The sequence below is a fragment of the Pogoniulus pusillus genome, chromosome 14 (genome assembly GCF_015220805.1).
Source record: "Pogoniulus pusillus isolate bPogPus1 chromosome 14, bPogPus1.pri, whole genome shotgun sequence".
NCBI lineage: Eukaryota > Metazoa > Chordata > Aves > Piciformes > Lybiidae > Pogoniulus > Pogoniulus pusillus.
This window is the reverse complement of record NC_087277.1, coordinates 3,487,908-3,494,837: the sequence shown is the minus strand read 5'-3', so window position 1 is coordinate 3,494,837 and position 6,930 is coordinate 3,487,908.

Here is a 6,930-nt window from a genome sequence, read left to right as displayed (position 1 = left end):
CAGGATGCCACTGGCTCTCTTGGCACACAAGGAGAGCTGGTGATCCTGGTACGGGCTGAGCATCAGGAATAGTGCTAGCAACAGGATGAAATTCCAGGTGCATGCATGGGAAGAGTGGTAAGAATCTGGGACGTGAGTAGAGATGGGCTTAGAGTGTGACATGAGAGGCAGCAAGGCACTGTCAGGCAGTCACAGAATGGCTGAGTGCTCTTAAATATTGCAGCCTTAATGTGAGCCCACGGTGCAGACAGGCAAGTACCTGAACCTGACAGGAGGCTGGGATGCCTGAAAATCCAGAGGGAAACGTTGCTGCAGCAGGTGCAGAGAAGGGCAAAGAGGCTGGGAAGAGGGCTGGCAAACATGACCTATGAGGAGCAGCTGAGGGAGCTGGGGGTGTGTAGTCTGGAGAAGAGGAGGCTGAGAGGGGACCTTAGCACCCTCTACAACTACCTAGAAGGAGGTTGTAATGAGGCTGGAGCTGGTCTCTTCTCCCCAGTTACTAAGGATAGGACAAGAGGAAATGGCCTCAAGATACATCAGGGAAAGTTTAGGTTGGATGTTGGGAGGAAGTTCTTCAGCTGAGCAGGTGGTCAGGCACTGGAACAGGCTGCCCAGGGAGGTGGTGGAGTCACCATCCCTGGAGGTGTTTAAAAGGAGAGTGGCTGTGGTGCTTGAGGCTATGGTCTGTTGACGAAGGATGCTGGGATGAAGGCTGGACTGGCTGATGCTGGTGGTCCTTTCCAACCATAGCAATTCATAGTGCTGAGATGTTGTGCTGAGGGATTTGGTTCAGTCAGGGACTTGTCAGTGTGAAACTAATGGTTGGACTGGATGAGCTTGAAGGGCTTTGCCAACCTAAGAAATTGTGTGATCCTGTGACTAGGTTTTAACTAAGAGTGCACAAGACTTTAACTAAGAGTGCACAGAGCCTTTGGAGAGCCCAGAATCTGAGTCCCTTTTCTGATGATCTGCTGTCTAGCTAAGAAATTAAAGTTGCCTTGTAACAACTGGAGGGACTGGATGATCTTGGAGGTCTCTTCCAGCCTGCTTGATTCTGTAACTATATCCTATTTCACACTGCCTCAGCACCCTCTCAATGGATTTGCAAGTACTGCTGAAGCCAGCAAAAAAAAAATCCCACAGTTAAGGGACAAAAAGTGATTAATTTGGGTTTGACAAATAACTATTTTTAATCAAAAACCAAACCCCCCCAAAAAAAACCCCAAGCCACAAAACACCAACCACCTGAGCCACCACAAAGCAAACCAACCAAAGAGCACCTACACCACAACTACCCAGGACAGGATGGATCACTTCCAAAGGACATTTAATTACAGAGTTTTTCAAAGGCATCTTCACTTTTCAAGCCTTGCCATTTTAGCCTCCCTAGTGCAGTCTCTGTTCCCCACACGAGATGGCAGCTCTTCTATCCTGCTGCTCGACTGCTGCTTCTCAGCACACTGCAAAGCCTTTTGCACTCCCCACGGCGCTGCAGGTGCGACTGCAGCAGCAGAGCTAACCAGCGAGGGACCAGACCTGCGGCTCCACTCATGATCCTCTTGCCAAGCAGCAGCTCAGACGGTGCAGCATGTTTTGTGAAGAGCAGCACTGTCACTGCATGCTTCCTTTGCCTGGCTCCAGCAAGGACTGCTGCTGCACGACACAGGGTTTGAAGTTTAAAGCCACTCATGCTTCAGAGTGCAGGGTGCTCAGGTGCAGTGCAACCTCATTCCTGCTGCTCTCCTGGCTGCACTGTCAGGTAGAGAAGTATAAAAGTCTTCTGCAGCACCTCTTGTTTGATTTAGCACTCCAAACTGCGTGCTGGAGTGTGGCATCGGTGCTAAAGTGAGGCAGCAGAGAAGCAGCTCACTGCATAACCCAGACTTGTTAGAGAGCAAACAGCCTGTTTGACCCCAGCATTGCACTGAGTGCCTCTGCCACGTCAGAAATGCTGAAGTGGCTCTAATAATTATTTGGGTTCAATTGCCACAAATGGTGCCAAGCTGCCAGCCCTCTTCACTGGTTCATTTTGAAACAACCAACTGAAACTCTGCAGCTTCTGCTCTGTTGAAGTCTTTGCCTCCTCTAGCCGGTTGTGGGACACCACATTCTGCTGCAAGCCAGCCCCTTGGATGCCCTTTTCACTCTGTTCCATCACCACCAGCATGGCCTGTCCTTTTTAAGGAAGAAGCTAGAGGCAATGCTGAACATCTAAGGAGTGACCTTTGCAGTCGCCCCACGCGCTGAGCAGAGCTACCCTGCGCTCCTGCGCCATGTGCAGGCGGGAATGCAGGCGCAGCCCAAAGCATAGCTCTTGCAGGGATATTCATCTCCTCTAAGCATTCAATCACCACCTATGCAGAGGCTAACAGGCAGCAGCAGAAAGGCAGGGGTAGCTCACTTTCCCCAACTGGATGTCCTCTGGCACCCTGAGCTCCCTGCGAGCAGGAAGCCAGCAGGTGTCAGCAAGAGCTTGGGAATGAAATGGTCACCCCGAAAGGATTCCAGGAGAGGCAGAACCTGACTGTTGACCAAAACAGCCTGCTTTCTTAATGCTTAAAAAAGGCCACCTTTTGAAGAGGGTGGGTAGCTGAAAAGAATTAAGGAGCCCTTTACCTCTGACCATCTTCACTGACAGTATCCTGACTAAAAGAAAACAACCCAAAGCAAACCAAAGCAGAAGCCACAAGAAGAAGCAGCTAACAAGACACAGATCCTCCTGAAGTTGGCATGAATATCATAAACTAGAAGAAGGTTCTCTGAGCAAATGGAGCAGGCAGGTTTCATCCAGAAGTCTGCCTCAGGATGTGTTAGGAGCTGTTCCCTGCCATAGCTCTGTGAGGTTTAAGGTAAGATGGATTTTAATCTCTTTTTAAAATGCTGGAGTACCAGGCCCTATAGATAGCAACATTACAGAGTGGAAACAACCTGCTGCTCCTGGGCCAGGGTGTGCACTCAGGGCAGGCTCTCAGCCACAAACTGAAAATACTCACTGACATCAGGGCAAGTTGCACTTTCCAGCACTCTTGGGAACAACCCTGAGATGTCACACAGGCTGCAGCTGACCTTGGTGGCAGCCAATATGCCAAACTCTTTGTTCCCCTCTGCAGCTACCTCAGTTGAGTCTTGCTCAACTCTGAAATCATAGAATCACAGAATCAACCAGGTTGGAAGAGACCTCCAAGCTCATCCAGTCCAACCTAGCACCCAGCCCTACCCAATCAACCAGACCATGGCACTAAGTGCCCCAGCCAGACTTTGCTTGATCACCTCCAGGGATGGTGACTCCACCACCTCCCTGGGCAGCCCATTCCACAGCTCTAAGGCAAGGGGTTGCCTCTAGAAGAGTTGAGTAATCCTACCCCAAAAAAGTGCTGGCAACACTGCCTTAAAAAAATGCACACTCATCCTGGATCCAAGATGATAGCAAAGCCTCCAAAATCCTTCATTTGCTTGACAAGCCAGGTTCAAAATCCTGTTTCCCTGGCAACAGCTGAGGACATTAAACTGTGCAGTGTGTCTAGGGAAGGGAATAGATGGCAATGGAAAATTACTCCAGAAAGTTAGTTTAAAGGATTTGCAGAGAGAAGGAAAACAAGGATGGGAGCTCCTCTCCACTTTCTGTCAATTAAACTCCTTCTCTCACTTCATTTGACGTGAAGAGTGACTGCAGTTTGCTTGAGGAACTCTGAATGTGCTTAATGTGGACTAGATTACACTCGGTGTCAGCCATGCCCCCTGGCCATGGAGTCTTTCCCTGTCTATAGGGCAGCCTCCATCAGCCTGGTCGGCAGCTGACAACATCAGCTGTCAGATTGCTGGTGAATTACCTCCTCTGCCACTACTCCTTGATAAAAGGAAGAGAAGCACTAAAGAAACTGCCACAGCAAGGACCAAGTGACTCTGTGTGTTTTCACATGAATAGGACAGTGCTGCTGGGGAGGGGGGCAGCTAATAGCCTGTGGATGTGACACTTCCTTGCCAAGCCCTTTTTCATAGAATCATAGAACCAACCAGGTTGGAAGAGACCTCCAAGATCATCCAGTCCAACCTAGCACCCAGCCCTGGCCAATCAACCAGACCATGGCACTAAGTGCCTCAGCCAGGCTTTGCTTGAACACCTCCAGGGATGGCAACTCCCTGCAGTTCTGCAGTCCCCCCAGAAATTGTGGAAATGACCTATCAATGTGTTTCTATAATGTCCTGTACTGCAATGTCCTGTCACAGAATCATAGAATCAACCAGGCTGGAAAAGACCTTCAGGATCATCCACTCCAACCTATCACTCAACACCTTCTAACCAACCAGATCACGGCACTAAGTGCCTCATCCAGCCTCCAGGGATGGTGACTCCACCACCTCCCTGGGCAGCCCATTCCGATGCCAATCACTCTCTCTGCCAACAACTTCCTAACAACATCCAGCCTAGACCTGCCCTGGCACAACTTGAGGCTGTGTCCCCTTCTTCTGGTGCTGGTTGCCTGGCAGAAGAGACCAACCCCACCTGGCTACAGCCTCCCTTCAGGTAGTTGTAGGCAGCAATGAGCTCTGCCCTGAGCCTCCTCTGCTGCAGGCTGCACACCCCCAGCTCCCTCAGCCTCTCCTCACAGGGCTCTGCTCCAGGCCCCTCCCCAACCTTGCTGCCCTTCTCTGAACATGTTCCAGCACCTCAACATCTCTCTTGAATTGAGGGGCCCAAAACTGGACACAGCACTCAAGATGTGGCCTGAGCAGTGCTGAGTACAGGGGCAGAAGAACCTCCCTTGTCCTGCTGCCCACACTGCTCCTGATCCAGCCCAGGATGCCATTGGCTCTGCTGCCCACCTGGGCACACTGCTGCCTTATGTTCAGCTACTATCTATCAATACCCCCAGGTCCCTCTCTGCCTGGCTGCTCTCGGCCAATGGCCCCAGCCTGTAGTGCTGCTTGGGGTTGTTGTGGCCAAAGTGCAGAACCCTGCACTTGGCCTTGTTCAATCTCATCCCATTGGCCTCTGCCCACCCATCCAGCCTGGCCAGGTCCCTCTGCAGGGCTCTCCTACCCTCCAACAGCTCCACAGCTGCTCCTAGCTCGATGTCATCTGCAAACTTACTGATGCTGGACTCAATCTCCTGGTCCAGATCATCATCCCTCTGCCTTCAGTGCTGTAGGCTTCATGAGGTTTCAGGATTCTAGGACTAGACAGGCTGCAGCTGGTGCCCTCACTGGTGAGTTATTTTGCACTGCCAGAAGCGACAGCAGCTTCTTCCAGCCCCCAGCTTTGGGCACTGGAAATGGGAGAGCAGCAGCTACCAATAACGCAGCACAGCTGTGCTCAGGGTCCAAATTCACCACTGCCAGACCATCTGAGGTTGCCTTCTCCCTCCAGGAAAACAACCAGTGAAACCTTTTTTAAGGAGGACATGCAGCAGCTTTCCATTTTTGCTTTTAGAATCATAGAATCAATCAGGGTTGGAGGGGACCACGAGGATCCTCTAGTTCCAATCTCCATGCCATAGGCAGGGACACCCTACCCTAGATAGGCTGCCCAGAGCCTCATCCAGCCTGCCCTTAAATACTTCCAAGGATGAGGTTTCCACCACCTCCCTGGGCAACCCATTCCAGGCTCTCACCACTCTCACGCTGAACAACTTCCTCCAAAGTCTCTTTTATAGCCCTGGGACATTGTGAGTTGGGCAAGCTCTGCCCTTAGTTGTAAATAAGTACTGACTGAGTGCCACCAACCTGATTCTGCTTCCTCATGCTGTGCCTTTTAAACTTCAAAGGCTGCTCCCAGTTGCTTAGAGAAGCAGCCTCAGTAAAGCATGCAGTGTGTGTGGAACAGCAGCCCAGGAACAAATGTTTCTGGAGGAAAGTTACCAGGCTCATTCTTTACTTTTGTGGAAGTGTATTCCACAGACAGAACAGCCCCAGGAGAGTCCTCTGCCTCCACCCATCATTATTACAACAGAATATTTCCTCCTACCAGGGAAGTTCTTCACAGTGAGAGTGATTGGCATTGGAATGGGCTGCCCAGGGAGGTGGTGGAGTCACCATCCCTGGAGGTGTTCAAGCAAAGCCTGGATGGGGCACTTAGTGCCATGGTTTGGTTGATTGGCCAGGGCTGGGTGCTAGGTTGGACTGGATGAGCTTGGAGGTCTCTTCCAACCTGGTTGAGTCTATGATTCTATGAAGTGGGGTTTTTTTTCAGTGATGAATTTCATCCTAGAGCTTTACTCAACCATTGAAAAATGGCCAACCCAAATCCCATTTTACTGTTCCCAAGAAATGAACAAGGTCTCCAGTCTGCCTTCAGCAGGACTCCAATCTGAAAGCCACTGTGAAAAAAAGCAGGAGGGATTGAGGTGCTTGTAAAACCATTTGGTGCTATCACCCACACACCTCCTGTGCAGGTGAGAACCTACCCAGCAGTGGTTTCTGCTGCCTAAAGCTTCCTAAGTATGCTTTGCTGACTGCCCATTAATGTCATTGCTCCTAAATAAAGATATCAGCTTAACTGAGGACAGTTTTGTATCCATCAGGTGGAAGACAAGCAGCAAAGCCCCTTGTTTTATCAGGCCTGACTGAGGTATTGTTTAAGGAGCTTTCAAATGTTGCTTTCCCCAGCAAGTGGTGATAAACAGCGATGGGAGGGGAGAGAGGGAATGATAACACAAGCAGCAATATCAGCCACAGTTCCAAAGCCTCAGCAGCTGACATCCAGCCACTGCCTTCATCCCTTCCCCTCTCAGCTTTGTACAAGCTTTGATAGACTTGTGGAGAAAGAAAAAAGAGAGAGAGAGATTTACAGAACATGGCAGTAGGAAGAGGATGAGGTCCAGTGGCAGACATTCCTTTCTTAACCTTTTGGGGACCTCCAGGAAGAATCTATCAGATTTTAGTGCACTTCTCAAGGCCTTACTGTTTTCTTGTGGTCTATGGAGAGGTCTA